Below are 14,469 nucleotides of genomic sequence, written 5' to 3' on the forward strand. Positions count from 1 at the left end.
CTTCTCAAGAACCTCACCCACAGCTTTAAAAAGGAGGGCAGGAAAAATGCCAGCTGCAATCTCCCACCCTCATTAGGGCCCCCTGTCAGAAATCGGTTAAGGAGCAGGGAATAAGGGGTAATTTTCCTTTAAAATGGAGAGGAGTTTCCTTTAGAAAGGAAATTTGCTGAGGAAGTTGTTTTAGAACAAATAACTGTTCGGGAGGAAGCCGGCAAAAGGTGGGAAGAGGTTCCCTTTGATTCCCCAGTCTGTGTATTTGGGCTCAGACCAGACAACACTTTATGCACATATTAATAGAATGCAAATGAGCCTCCTGCGAGGACAGTGGTATTTGGCACGAAGTATTGTCAACAGAAAGGGCTTGGGTGTATTTTTTTAATCCCATCAAGGTGCCCCGTCGCGGTGGGGGAGGGGGGTGGCGGTGTTGGGGGAGGTAGGGGACCCCGGTGCTTGGGAATGGATCCGGGTCTGACCTCCAGTTGGGCGGAGAGCAAAGCTCTTTCTCGGTCTGCACTTCAAGGCCCTCTCTGGAGCTGTGAGCATCCTCTTCAAAGTCCTCAGGTGCTACTGTTTACTCAGCTCTGCTCATGGGCAGCGAGGGCCCCCCAGAGTCACCTGGAGCTCCGGCCCCCAGCGCCCCCCGCCCCTCCAGAAGCTGACTCAGCAGGTCTGGGGGGCCTGGGGCTCTGCTTCCCCAGGGTCTTTCCCCGGTCCAGGCTCAGAGACTCACTGCTCTCAGCATCCATTGACTCTCGGATGGAAGGGGGATGCAGCCTGGGGCTTCCTCTGCAGTGGGGTGAGGACATTCTTATGCTCTTGCGGGGCCAGTTCAGTCAGTTCTGTTCGGTTCTGTCGCTCAGTCATGTCCAACTCTTTACGACCCCATGGACCACAGCGTGCCAGGCCTCCCTGTCCGTCACCAACTCCTGGAGTTTACCCAGATCCATGTCCATCGAGTCGGTGATGCCATCCAACCATCTCATCCCCTCTCGTCGCCTTCTCCTCCTGCCCCCAATCCCTCCCAGCATCAGGGTCTTTTCCAACGAGTCAGCTCTTCACATCAGGTGGCCAAAGTATTGGAGTTTCAGCTGCAGCATCAGTCCTTCCAATGAATACTCAGGACTGACCTCCTTTAGGATGGACTGGTTGGATTTCCTTGGAGGGGCCAGAGAAACGCCTAGAAAGCTCCACAGGATGAAGCCTCTGGGCCGAGGTGGGGGTGGGGCAGGGGCCAGAGGTGGAGGAAACCCACGATTTCCAGGTTGAGCCCTTGTCTTTTTACAGACTGCTTACTGGTAGATACAGAGAAGCCGTTCAACCTCAGCCAATGCTGTGCCATCAGCTATAAGCACACTTCAGAGAAACACTGAAAGTGAAAGTGAAGAGTCTGACTCTTTATTGCAGCCAACCAGGCTCCTCCATCCATGGGATTTTCCAGACAAGAGTACTGGAGTGGGTTGCCATTTCCTCCTCCAGGGGATCTTCCCGACCCAGGGATCGAACCTGGGTCTCCCGCGTTGTAGGCAGACGCTTTAACGTCTGTACCACCAGAGAAGCCCTCAGAGAAACACTAAGTGCTCCCTATTCGCGCAGCGCCCCCTCCGCGGCAGGCACTGTTCAGGGCTTTTGGGAGACACTGGGGAACAAGACGGAGCACACAGGTAAAGGCTTCCCTCCCAGGGAACCAGCGGGGAGATAGGCCGGGGGCCAGGAGAGGCGACCCCGGGGACAGCGCTCCGCATAGGGTGCAGAGCCGGGCGGTTTGCGTACGAGGTTGCCGGGGGAAACGAGGTTTTGTGTGATTTCCCAGCAAACTCACACAGACCCCCCAAGGAGGCTGCCCACATCCGCTAGCGAGAGCCTGCACCGGGGGTGGCACAGACGCGGCGGAGAACCAGGGACGCAGCTTCTCTGGCCGGCGTGGACGCCGGAAGGCTGACCCCAGGGCCGAGGGGGATTCACTGAGGGGGATCCATCGGGCCCTCCGGCCCTCGGGGCTGCGGACGGTCCTGGGGGCCGCGGGAGGCGCGTCCTAGTCTCTGCCGCGTGCTTACAGGACCCCCCACACCGGTGTCCAGTGTCCCCTTTTCGTAGGACACCGTTTCTCCTGGACTAGGCCCCCACCAGGACGGCCCACCCTGACTACTCACGTGCTCACAGGCCCTGTTTCCGGTCCCTGCGGGAGGCCTTCAGCACCTTTTCCGAGGGGACCCGACTCTCCCACCATTGAGGGCAAGCCGCTCCTTGTGGGTCCCCTCCCTCCTCCGAGGCCTGTCGGAGCCTGGGTCTGGGTCCCAACAGCCACCGGCCCGGACCATGTATAAATGGAAGCTGCGTGGCCCGGGCGTCCCTCTGGATGCTGTGTCTCCCCACAGCCTCAGAGGTGCCCCCAGGGACTTGCCTGGGGCCCAGGGGTTAGGACTCTGCACTTCCACTAGGTTCAGTCCCAGCTTGGGGAGCTAAGATCCCACAGGCCAAGTGGCGTGAGCAAAATGTAAAAACACCACCGTGTGTTAGGAGCTGAGGGAGTTCCAGACACACTCCAGCCCTTGGTGTGCTGCGTTCCAGGGAACCGCAACACAGACACCCCTGAGGACACCCTAACAGCAAGCGGCAGACACGTGGCAGCATTAGCTGGGTTCCGAAGTTTGGGAATGACCTGTGAGCTTGCTCTCGGTCGACCCCACTCTCTGCTAAAACCCTGCGGCGGCGCCTCCTCGGACCCCAAGTAAAAGTCACAGTCCGTCTGGCCCGTAGGCCCGGGACCCCTGCCCTGCCCCTGCCCACCGTGTCCCCACTCTCCCAGCACCCAGGGGTCCTCACTGTGCCCTGCTTACCACACCCCAGGGCCTTGGCACCTGCTCTTCTCCTGGGTGGTCGGACCCAGAGACCCGCAGGGCCACCCTCCCTAGCACCCCAGATATCCTTTAACCTGCCCGCCGTTCTCTCCACAGCCTGTATCCTCTCCCATCTTACCATCGAATCTATTGTTTTTATCTTTTTTAGGTTTTTTAAATTATTTGTCTCTCATTGGCACAAAGTAACTGCTTTGGAGGCACAAGCTGCATTGAGCACGTACTTCAGGGAAGGTCCCAGATCAGATCCATGGAACTCAGGCCTTGGCGGCTCTGGTGGTCAGCCTGCGGCACAAAGACAGCAAACTTCAAAAGCAGCTTTGTGAGGGACTTCCCCGGTGGTCCAGTGGCTAAGACTCTGCATTCCCAATGGAGGGGGCCCAGGTTCGATCCCTGGTCAGGGAACTCGATCCCACAAGCCACAGCCAAGGGCTCCCATGTTGCAACTAAAGCATGTCGCCTGCTGCAGCAAAGACAGAAGCCCCCGTGCGCTGCAAGTAAGACCTGGTGCAGCTCAGGACTGCCGGGAGAAAGACCAACAACCTCAGACATGCAGATGACACCACCATATGCCAGAAAGCGAAGAGGAACTAAAGAGCCTCTTGATGAAGGTGAAAGAGGAGAGTGAAAAAGCTGGCTTAAAACTCAACATTCACAAAACCAAGATCATGGCATCCGGTCCCATTGCTTCATGGCAAATAGATGGGGAAACAGTGGAAACAGTGACAGACTTTATTTTCTTGGGCTCCAAAATCACTGCAGATGGTGACCGCAGCCACGAAATCAAAAGACGCTTGCTCTTTGGGAGAAAAGCTATGACCAACCTAGACAGCGTATTAAAAAGCAGAGACATTACTTTGCCAACAAAGGTCCATCCAGTCAAGATTATGGTTTTTCCAGTAGTCATATATGGATGTGAGAGTTGGACCATAAGGAAAGCTGAGTGCCAGAGAATTGATGGTTTTGAACTGTGGTGTTGGAGAAGACTCTTAAGAGTCCCTTGGACTGCAAGGAGATCCAGCCAGTCCATCCTAAAGGAGATCAGTCCTGGGTGTTCATTGGAAGGACTGATGCTGAAGCTGAAACTCCAGTACTTTGGCCACCTGATGCAATGAACTGACTCACTGGAAAAGACCCTGATGCTGGGAAAGATTGAAGGTGGGAGGAGAAGGGGACGACAGAGGATGAGATGGTTGGATGGCATTACCAACTCAATGGACATGGATTTGAGCAGGCTCTGGAAGACAGTGAAGGACAGGGAGGCCTGGCGTGCTGCCGTCTATGGGGTTGCAGAGAGTCAGACAGGACTGAGCAACTGAACTGAACTGACTGAAAAATAAAAAGGAACGGTGTTGGATTATTAAAAATGGTGTGGGAGAAGTTTGTGTGTGTTTGGGAGCTGCTGGGAGCTAATGAAGGCTTCCGGAAGAGGGTGGGATGGTGGGAAGGCCCAGGCCCCCTGCAGTCAGGCAGGCCATCAACTGGGAAGAAGGCCCAGGCCCCCTGCAGTCAGGCAGGCCATCAACTGGGAAGAAACCTGGAGTTGGGAAGGCATATGAAACATGTCTGAGATGTTCAGGTAGCCTCTCTAGAGAGGCTTGAGATGGCAACTCAGAGGAGGAATTCAGAGATAGAGACAGGAAGGAGCCAGTCCTGGGCAAGCTCCTCTCAAAATGGGCCTGGACTGTGGGCCTGGCCTCTGGGCCTGGACTGTGGGGGGGCAGGCAGCAGTGGTCGTGGGTGAGGGGAAAGCTGGTGAGAGCGCATCTTGCCAAGGGCAGTGAGGAGTAGCCAGTGGCCTGGGCACACCCCGGCTCTGGCACTGCCCAGCTGCGTCTGGGGGCAGCTCCCTGACCTCTACCAGCCAAGCTCTCCCCTGGGAAATGGTCGGGATAAGACGCGATGGGAAGGGCTTAAGTGTGATCGAGAGGAGGTGAAGTTGGACCAGGCACCTGCTGCGAGCCTGAGGCCTGAGGGGCGCTTCCCCAAGCGCGACAACGGCAGCACGTGGATCCGTCCTGCAAACACGGCAGACCACAGATACCGCTCTCTGCTGGCTCTCCAGGTCCCGCTGAGAGCGAGGCCGGGGGTCTTCCTCTGCCTCTGCTGAGTCTCCGTTTTCTCTTGGAGCATCTTCACCCAGAGAGCATCCCTTGGTCTGCGCTTGTCCTTGTGGAGCTCAAGGTCGTGCTGAAAGAAACATCCCGATACAGAATAAGGAGCTGATCATTCAAGCAAGGCCCACAGCCCCGGGGACTCACTGGGGAGAGAGTAGTCTACATCCTGCTGGTGTCAAGGCTCACAGAGTCACACGTTCATCAGCAGTCATCCACGGGCACACTTGGGATGGGTGGACTTTTGCTGTGTGCAAATTACACATCAGTAAGGCTGGTTGCTTTACGATCTTTTTAAAAAATCAAATACGTCCTTATCCTTTTAGTTCACACCATAGATGCTTCTTCAGTTCAGAAAAGTTCTTCACGACAAGCTTTAAGTGCAAGCAAACAGGGCTGACACCCACAAGCGGGCAGAATCATTAGCCTCACTGTTTTATAGTCGAGTAGTCCAAAAAAGAAGCATATAATCCAGGACATAACCTACTGCCACGAGTAATTTAGGGTCCTCTTTGAGAATCACACGTATCCCCCCCGACCTAACCTTGGAAAAGGACACGTTTGGGCCCCGGGAGCATTCGGGAGGAAAGCGGGGGCGACAGGCGGCCCCATCACCCGCTGCTCAGGGCACGTACGAGGCAGGACCGGAGGAGATGCTCCTTTTCCAACGCGGAGACAGATTTCCCGGCAGTCGGTGGGCTGTTGTCCACCACGCTCCAGAGCGCTCCTGTCGGGAAGAGCAGGGCCGTCTCACATAAGACCTTGCCTGTCTTGAGCATCACTGTTATCGAAGCCAGGGTGTAACTGCACTTTAAATTCTTGCTGCTTTTTGCCTCTTCTGGTTTTTAATTTTTCCAGTGCTGTGTTAATACACTGTGGAAAATTCTGAAAGAGATGGGAATACCAGACCACCTAACCTGCCTCTTGAGAAATCTGTATGCAGGTCAGGAAGCAACAGTTAGAACTGGAACAACAGATTGGTTGCAAATAGGAAACGGAGTACGTCAAGGCTGTATACTGTCACCTTGCTTATTTAACTTCTATGCAGAGTACATCATGAGAAACACTGGACTGGAAGAAACACAAGCTGGAATCAAGATTGCCGGGAGAAATATCAATAACCTCAGATATGCAGATGACACCACCCTTATGGCAGAAAGTGAAGAGGCGCTAAAAAGCCTCTTGATGAAAGTGAAAGAGGATAGTGAAAAAGTTGGCTTAAAGCTCAACATTCAGAAAACGAAGATCATGGCATCTGGTCCCATCATTTCATGGGAAATAGATGGGGAAACAGTGGAAACAGTGTCAGATTTTATTTTGGGGGGCTCCAAAATCACTGCAGATAGTGACTGCAGCCATGAGATTAAAAGACGCTTACTCTTTAGAAGGAAAGTTATAACCGACTTAGATAGTATATTCAAAAGCAGAGACATTGCTTTGCCAACTAAGGTCCATCTAGTCAAGGCTATGGTTTTTCCTGTGGTCATGTATGGATGTGAGAGTTGGACTGTGAAGAAGGCTGAGCGCCAAAGAATTGATGCTTTTGAACTGTGGTGTTGGAGAAGACTCTTGAGAGTCCCTTGGACTGCAAGGAGATCCAAGCAGTCCATTCTGAAGGAGATCAACCCTGGGATTTCTTTGGAAGGAATGATGCTAAAGCTGAAGTTCCTCATGCAAAGAGTTGACTCATTGAAAAAGACTCTGATCCTGGGAGGGATTGGGGGCAGGAGGAGAAGGGGATGACAGAGGATGAGATGGCTGGATGGCATCATTGACTTGACGGGCGTGAGTCTGAGTGAACTCTGGGAGATGGTGATGAACAGGGAGGCCTGGCGTGCTGCGATTCATGGGGTCACAAAGAGTCGGACACGACTGAGCGACTGAACTGAGCTGAACTGAGTGCTGTGTTGGTGCCTTCCATACGGCAATGTGACTCAGCCCTCATTACACAAATGTGCCCATTCCCTCTCGGTCATCACAGAGTGGCAGGCTCGGCTCCTTGTGTTATTAATATACAGCAGCTGACCCAGCAGTCTATTTGACACAAATCCCATGGACGGAGGAGCCCGGTGGGCTGCAGTCCATGGGGTCGCTAAGAGTTGGACATGACTGAGTGACTTCACTTTCACTTTTCACTTTCATGCATTGGAGAAGGAAATGGCAACCCACTCCAGCGTTCTTGCCTGGAGAATCCCAGGGATGGGGGAGCCTGGTGGGCTGCCATCTATGGGGTCGCACAGAGTCGAACACGACTGAAGCGACTTAGCAGCAGCAGCAGCAGCAGCAGCAGCAGTGTATGTATGCAAATTCTGCTTTCTCCATTCATCCCACTCTCTCCCTCCCCCACTGTGTCCACAGTGCATTCTCTACATCTGCGTCTCCATTCTTTCCCTGCAAATAGGTTCATCCGTAGCATCTTTCTAAATTCCATACAGTTAAAGTTCAGTCACTAAGTCATGTCAGACTCTCCGCGACTCATGCACTGTAGCTCGCCAGGCCTCTTGTCCATCACCAACTCCCGGAGACTACTCAAGCTCACGTCCATCGAGTCAGTGATGCCATCCAACCATCTCATCCACTGTCATTCCCTTCTCCTCCCGCCTTCAATCTTTCCCAGCATCAGGGTCTTTTCCAGTGAGTCAGCTCTTCACATCAGGTAGCCAAAGTTTTGGAGCTTCAGCTTCAGAATCAGTCCTACCAGTGAACACTCAGGACTGATCTCCTTTAGAATGGACTGGTTGGATCTCCTTGCAGTCCAAGGGACTCTTAAGAGTCTTCTCCAACACCACAGTTCAAAAGCATCAATTCTTCTGTGCTCAGCTTTCTTTATAGTCCAACTCTCACATCCATACATGACTACTGGAAAAACCATAGCTTTGACTAGATGGACCTTTGTTGGCAAGGTAATGTGTCTGCTTTTTAATATGCTGTCCAGGTTGGTCATAGCTTTTCTTCCAAGGAGCAAGCGCCTTTTAATTCCATGCATATGCATTAACATACTCTGTCTCTTTCTGACCTACTTCACTCCGTATAATAGGCTCTAGATTCATCCACCTCATCAGAACTGACTCAAATGCACTATTTTTATGGCTGAGTAATATTCCGTCACATATATTCACCGCACCTTCTGTATCCATTCATCTGTCGCTGGACTTGTAGGTTGCTTCCGTGTCCTGGCTATCGTAAATAGTACTGTGATGAACACCAGCGTGCAGGTGTCTTTTAAAATAGTGGTTTTCAGCATATATGTCCTGTTTAATCCTCTCACGTTTGAGGAAGTTCGCCTCAGCAAAGGCCCTTCCTCTCTGAAGAGTTCGGACGCCGGACGCCCAGTGCCGTGAACCACTGTGTGGACCCTCGCAGCCTGGACCCCCAGCAAACGGACACGCACAATGTCCATGCAGGTGACTCCTGTGACGGACGACCAGACCCACAGCTCTTGGTGGTGGGAACAGCACGTGAGCTCCTTGGTAGGAACAGCCCCAGAACCCGGCACCTCACACGTGGAGGTCCAGGGTAACGGGGCACACCACCAACCACCTCTGCAGACACCAGTGATTTCGCGTTTGGCTCACAGATCTCTGAAGCTCTGGGATGAGCCCCAGCACAGGGTATGGATCTAATCTACACTTTCCCAGAGGCCGTCCACGTGTCTCCCTGTCACTCAGTAGAAAGCCCGTCATTTCTCCCAGTAAGGCCTGAGAGGACGAACTTACCACCCTGAATCTCTGCGGCTCTTGGGCTGACTCCTTGTTTTCTGTTCTGTCCCAATAATGTGCTAATGCTACCTTGCTGCATTTATAGACAGTTTATCACATGCTTTAATGCCTGGAAGGGCTAGACCCTTCCCCCAACCTAAATTCTTCTTTGTCAAGATTTTCTCATAGATTCTTACTTATTTATTTTTCATGTAAACTTTATAATTCATGTATCTGTCTCCAGAGGGAAAATTGATAGCTTTTATTTGGGAAAAATGGAATGTGAAAGATTAGAGATCTCTTCAAGAAAATTAGAGATACCAAGGGAACATTTTCATGCAAAGATGGGCACAACAAAGGACAGAAATGGTATGGACCTAACAGAAGCAGAAGATAATAAGAAAGGTGGCAAGAATATATAGACGTATACAAAAAAGATCTTAATGACCCAGAAACCCTAACCACTCACCTAGAGCCAGACATCCTGGAATGTGAAGTCAAGTGGGCCTTAGGAAGCATCACTACAAACAAAGCTAGTGGAGGTGATGGAATTCCAGTTGAGCTATTTCAAGTCCTAAAAGATGACGCTGTGAAAGTGCTGCATTCAATATACCAGCAAATTTGGAAAACTCAACAGTGGCCATAGGATTGGAAAAGGTCAGATTTTATTCCAATCCCAAAGAAAGGCCAAACATGTTCAAACTACTGCACAATTGTACTCATTTCACATACTAGCAAGGTAATGCTCAAAATCCTTCAAGCTAGGCTTCAATAGTACATGAACCATGAACTTCCAGATGTTCAAGCTGGATTTAGAAAAGGCAGAGGAACCAGAGATCAAATTGCTAAAATTTGTTGGCTCGTAGAAAAAGCAAGAAAGTTCCAGAAAAGCATCTGCCTCTGCTTCACTCAATATGGTCGCAGAGTTGCACACGACTGAGCGATTTAACTGAACTAAACTGCTTCATTGACTATGCTAAAGCCTTTGACTGTGTGAATCACAACAAACTGTGGAAAATTCTTAAACAGATGGCAATACCAGACCACCTGACCTGCCTTTTGAGAAATCTGTATGCAGGTCAGGAAGCAAGAATTAGAACTTGGAACAACAGACTGGTTCCAAATTGGGAAAGGAGTACGTCAAGGCTGTATATTGTCACCCTGCTTATTTAACTTATATGCAGAGTACATCATGAGAAACGCTGGACTGGATGAATCACGCCGAAATCAAGATTCTGGGAGAAATAACAACCTAAAAATTGCAGATGACACCACCCTTATGGCAGAAAGTGAAGAGGAACTGAAGAGCCTCTTGATGAAAGTGAAAGAGGAGAGTGAAAAAGCTGGCTTAAAACTTGACATTCAAAAAACTAAGCTCATGGCATCCAGTCCAATCTTCTCATTGCAAATAGAATGGGAAAAAGTGGAAGCAGTGAAAAATTCTATTTTCCTGGGCTCCAAAATCACTGCAGATAGTGACTGCAGCCATGAAATTAAAAGACACTTGTGCCTTGGAAGGAAAGTTATGACAAACTTAGACAGCGTATTAAAAAGCAGAGACATCTCTTTGCTGACAAAGGTCCATATAGTTAGAGCTGTGGTTTTTCCAGTAGTCACGTATGGATGCGAGAGTTGGACCATAAAGGAGGCTGAATGCCAAAGCATCGATGCTTTTGAATTGCAGTGCTGGACAAGACTTTTTAAGAGACCCTTGGACAGCAAGGAGATAAAACCAGTCCATCCTACAGGAAATAAACCCTGAATATTCATTGGAAGGACTGATGCTGAAGCTCCAACACTTTGGCCAACTGATGCAAAGGACTGACTCACTGGAAAAGACCCTGATGCTGGGAAAGATTGAAGGCGGGAGGAGAAGAGGATGACAGAGGATGAGATGGTTGGAAGGCACTGCTGATTCAATGGACATCAATTTGAGCAAGCTCCAGGAGATAGTGGAAGACAGAGGAGCCTGGCGTGCTGCAGTCCATGTGATTGCAGAGCCAGACATGACTTAGCAACCAAACAACAACTATTTTGAAAATCAGGGAGGACTGGTCTCTTTATGTCGGTAAGTCGTCCTATGAAAGAACGTTGTGTGTCTTCTCTGGTTGAAGGCTTCTCAACCTGAAATTCCTGGCGCGTAAATCACGCGCGCAGATGCTACCCCGGCCGCAGGTGCGCTCACGGCTGATTTTGTCCCCACGCCTGCTCACTCGCGCCATCCAGACGTCCTGCTGACCCTCGTCACTTCCCCTTTCCTCCTGCAGAGGGCGCCAGGGACCAAGGAGCCGCCACCCCTGCCTGGAGCCAGTGACTCGGGCAGGGAAAGAGTTCAGAATACGCGAGGTCCTTGGATTTTCCACATTATTGGCTGATTTCAGCTCATGTTCTCTTTTGTGACCTTGGATGACGACCAGCTGCGTGAATTTTTCATGTGCGCTCAGGTAAAGTGACCTTTATCTGAAAGGTTTGTTAGAAACTGCAAATTCACATTCTTAAAAGTGTTACTTTTGCCAGAATATAGACTTTTAGCATCCACACAATAGGGATATTTTCTGCCACTAGGAACGGCCTGGCTGTGTTGTCGCACAGGAACTGAGGGCGTTACGTGGAGATGGTAGAGGCTACAGATTCAGCTCGTGACGTAAGCGGTTACTGCCTCCTACAGCAGGACGTGCTGTGCTTCTTGGTTTTCAGCAGAATGAAAATGTCTGTTGCGGAGGCTCTTTCCATTAGCTGTTTCTCATGATCTTTCAAGATTCATGACCTATTAAGGCACACCTGAGGAGAATCGCATCGACTGTGGCTGGAGATCACTGTTATTCTAAGCCCCCTTTCACCCTGAGTTTTTTCCTACACTTCACAAGACGTGGTTCCCTACGATGCTGCAAGAAGGCTGCGGTATTCGGTTTGTACAAATGCGCAGCTGGAAGGATGAGCAGGCAGATGGCAGAGACAGCCATCAGCTGCTGTGAGCGGCCCTGTGTCCCCAAGGCTGGGGGCTCCGTCAAGCAGAAAGGGGCTCCACAAAGCCCCTGCCCAGGCTCCCAGGGGGCAGGCGGAACAGGGATGATGGCTTTTGCACGAGGCAGCTGTGGATGCAAGACGCTCGGAGGACCAGGCCGGGGGATGCTGCAGAGGGATTCTCTTCGCGGCACAGCAGCGCCGGCTCCAGACCCGACCTGCCCGCAGAAGCTCTGAGTCACCAGGGGCTCAGCCCGGGGAATTCAGCCACCGCGAGCCTTTGTTTTATGTCTCAGCATTTTCTCCTTCCTGGAATTTGGAGCCTGGCAACAGCGTGGAGTCTTTAGCAGGTGGCTGCTCAAAGGCACTGGGAAACCAGCCCGCGGGGGTCCTGCAGGCTACAGGAAACACTCCCTTATGTTTTGCCCTCATTTCTCATGTCTTTCTTCCACTGGGCACTTGCATTAGCCTCTTTTGGAGGTTAGCAGAAGATTGTTTTTTAACTGAGGCATATAATTCACAGGTCATAAAACTTATCCCTTTAAAGAGTTCCCTTGAGCGTCTCTCCGTGTACTGGTAAGGCTGTGCGCCCATCACCAGAATCAGCGTCAGACCGTTTTCAACATCCCAAAGGAAGACCCTGCCCATTAGCTTCAAGTGGCTCTGGAGGTAAGGAACCTGCTTGCCAATGCAGGAGACATAAGAGATAGGGGTTCGATCCCTAGGTCGGGAAGATCCCCTGGGGGCGGGCACGGCAACCCACTCCAGCGTTCTCGCCTGGAGAATCCCCATGACAGAGATGCCTGGTGTTGGAGTCCTGACCTCAGCCCCTCAGAGTGTGACTGTATGTGGAGATGGAGGCTTCACGAAGTCATCATTAAAGTGAGACGATCCAACCTGATGGCTGCCCGTATAAGAAGAGGAAATTCAGACACAGAGAGACCCAGGAGTGCAGGCACACAGAGAAAGCCCACGTGAAGGCACATGGGGTGGGCGAGTGTCTGCAAGCCAAGGAGAGAGGCCTCAGGAGAAACCGAACCTGCCCACACTCTGACCTTGCAGAGCCAGCCTGCAGAGCTGTGTGGAAATAAACATCTAAGCGCCTGCCCTGACTGTGCTCTTTCGTTAGGGCAGCCCCAGCAACCTGATTCGGACCCCAGCAGGCCTCTAGCCTGGATATTTCACACAAATAGAATCATTTCAAACAAATAGCACCATGCAACATGTAGTCTTTTACGTCTGGTTCCTTTCACTTAGCGTAATATTTTCAAGTTTCATCTGTGCCACACCAGATACATAAGAACATAATTCCCTTTTATGGCTAACTGGGATTCCATGGTATGGAGAGGCCGATTTTGATGTCCATTCATACTTGATGAACATTAGGGTTGTTCTCACTGCTTAACTCTTATGAATAACGCTGTTACGAAAATCATGTACAAGTTTCTGTGTGAACATAAATTTTCTATTAGCTTAGGTACATGCTTAGAAGTGGAATTTCTGGGTCATGTGGTGACTCGAGGCTGACCTTTTTAAGGAACTGAAAACTACTTTCCAAAGTGGCTGCACCATTTCGCCTCATTACCTGTAACGCACAGGGCTCAGACTTCTCCACATCCTCGTTACGGTCTGTCCTTCTTATTACCGCCACTCGAGTGCCTGTGGGGGCGCAGCTTGCTGTGGGTGGGATGCTTTTTTATGTCAAGAATGGAAAACGTAACGTGGTTTCCTTCTCTGTGCCTCACCTTCCGATGTTTGTACTTTTCACAGACGTGAGAAATGTAATCACTGGTTGTGCGACCCATCATCAGATCTCACGTGATGGTTTTGTAGCTCATCCAGGTTGGCAATGTTGACCTTGTCTAAGTGCATGTGTGCACAAGTGTGTGTGTACACACGTGTGCGTGTGGTGTGTGTACACGTGCACATGTGTGCATGTGTGTTGATGTGTGTACACGTGTGCGTGTGTGCACGTGATGTGTGTGCGTGTGTGCATGTGGTGCATGTGCGTGTGTGTGCATGGGATATGTGTACACATGTGCATGTGGGTGTCTGCAGGGTGTTGTGCAAACACGTGTGTGTCCTCCTCCCACGGGACAAGAGTCAGAGTGACTTTGTGATTCCCCTGCCCACATGGCCTACACAAGGCTGCAAACAGCAGGTGCTTTACAAACCCGGGGAGCTTCTGGGCTGGTCGCTTCAGAGGGGCGTTGAGAGCCCGCTCCCACCGTGCAGGCCCCCAGGCTGCCCCCCAGTTGCCCTTTCAGAACAGGGCTCTGTCACCTCTTCTCGCCCCGAGGCTTGTTGCCATGGAAGTTCCTCGCCCGCGTGACCTGCGCCCCAGGGCCCCAGCTCACGCCCAGGCCCGGGAGCCTGGCAACCGCTGCCCAGGAGCTCGCCCAGGCAAGTCTGTGCCCACGTCTGCCCCGCGGGCCCGTCCCGCCCCCTCCCAGCGCACTTCTTGCTGGGCGTCCCCTACCCCGGTGCTCAGCTGCATCCCTGATTCATTTTCCTCCACTCTGCTCGTCACATCATGGCAAACTTTTTATGTATGTAATTTACTTGTGCGTGTTTTTGCCCGATTTATATTAACAAGTGATTTCCCTGGTGGTTCAGCAGTAAAGAATCCACCAGCAATTCAGGAGATACAGGAGACATGGTTTCGATCCCTGGGTCGGGAAGATCCCTGGAGAAGGAAATGGCAATCTACTGCGGTATTCTTGCCTGGGAAATCCCACGGACAGAGGAGCCTGGCGGGCCACCGTCCCTGGGGTCACAAAGAGTCAGACATGACTGAGTAAACAACGGGTGACTTTTCTGGCTCCGTACCTGTCTCCC

The 14,469-nt window shown here is 51.5% G+C and overlaps 1 non-coding gene across 1 annotated transcript; it reads left to right on the top strand.

The window, feature by feature from the left end:
• Positions 1–3,187: 3,187 nt before the first annotated feature.
• TRNAG-CCC (transfer RNA glycine (anticodon CCC)) lies at positions 3,188–3,260 on the top strand. The gene has a single exon. It is a non-coding gene; the product is annotated as a tRNA-Gly (tRNA).
• Positions 3,261–14,469: the final 11,209 nt, after the last annotated feature.

Source organism: Capricornis sumatraensis, chromosome 13 (assembly GCF_032405125.1).
Source record: "Capricornis sumatraensis isolate serow.1 chromosome 13, serow.2, whole genome shotgun sequence".
NCBI classification, from domain to species: domain Eukaryota; kingdom Metazoa; phylum Chordata; class Mammalia; order Artiodactyla; family Bovidae; genus Capricornis; species Capricornis sumatraensis.